At 32.5% G+C, this 1,234-nt stretch overlaps 1 pseudogene; it reads left to right on the forward strand.

Moving 5' to 3' along the window:
- Positions 1-655: 655 nt before the first annotated feature.
- Positions 656-774, forward strand: LOC118609112 (annotated as a pseudogene).
- Positions 775-1,234: the final 460 nt, after the last annotated feature.

A 1,234-nucleotide genomic window follows, 5' to 3' on the forward strand; every position in this document is an offset into this window, starting at 1 on the left:
GAGAAAAAAAATAGATTATAATATATCCAAGTATTTAAGTCTTGGCTTTACTGTTAATAGCAAACTATTGAACCATTCTTAATCTCAATTATTTAATTTAAAAACAGTGGTAGTAATAATAATATTTTCTCACGGTTTGTAAGGTCACTAATAAAATAAGTGAGGTAATATAATTTAAAATATTGTCAGAGGATATACAAATTTAAAGTGACTTTAATGTTCTATATTTCCATATGAAATATGGTACATATTATTTCACTAAACATTCATATCTTATAAAAAAAAGTCAGGCCTTAAACAAAATTGTGAAATTATTGAAGTAGTTAGATATATTAATCAGGTTGGAAGATGTTATGTTGTATAATGAACTTAAAATCATAGTGGCTGAAAACAAAAGGTTAATTTTTCTCATGTCCTTTGAGAATTGTCTGGGCAGAGTTAGAGCAGCCACATTCTGGAACATATATTACCATGTCAAAAGGAAAGTGGACAACAGAGGGCCTTTTATGCTCCAAACTAAAATTGACACACATTATTCTTGTTCAAAGTTTTTGGCCAGAAATAATCATACGGTTCACCCAACCCCTTCTTCCAGGTACTCTCTCTTTCAGATGTTTAACTGGTTTATAAATTTTGTAGATATTTAAAGATTGTTGTCTATAGCCATGCCACCCTGAACGTGCCCAATCTCATGTGATCTCGGAAGCTAAGCAGGGTTGGGCCTGATTAGTACTTGGATGGGAGACAACCAAGGAATACCAAGTGCTGCAGGTGTAAAACAAACAAACAAACAAATAAATGGATAGATGAATAGATAAATAAATAAATAAATAAATAAAGATTTGTTATTTGTAAATAGCATTCAGCACTGCAATAATGTACACACACACACACACACACACATACACACAGAGGATGATAGAAAATTAAGGCATTTCATTTCCTAGAAGGCATTTCTGTTTTAGCCAACATCTCTTAAACGAAACAAAATAACTACCAAACGTTCAGGAATCCATTAACGAATCCTTACTTTCTTCTTTTCAAAATTTTGGCATTTTGTTTGCTTACTCCTAAAAGAGATACACCTAAGCAAGTCAGTTTCCCCTTGACAGGTCAATTCAAATCACAGCAAACACTTCATCCTCTTTTGGAAACAGGAAGCTGGAATAGATGTGTTCAATTCTCATTATTGGGGAGATTGAATATAGCACCATTCCATGGATTTGTGAAGTGA

Source organism: Rousettus aegyptiacus, unplaced genomic scaffold (assembly GCF_014176215.1).
Source record: "Rousettus aegyptiacus isolate mRouAeg1 unplaced genomic scaffold, mRouAeg1.p scaffold_m13_p_10, whole genome shotgun sequence".
In the NCBI taxonomy this organism is placed as follows: Eukaryota; Metazoa; Chordata; class Mammalia; order Chiroptera; family Pteropodidae; genus Rousettus; species Rousettus aegyptiacus.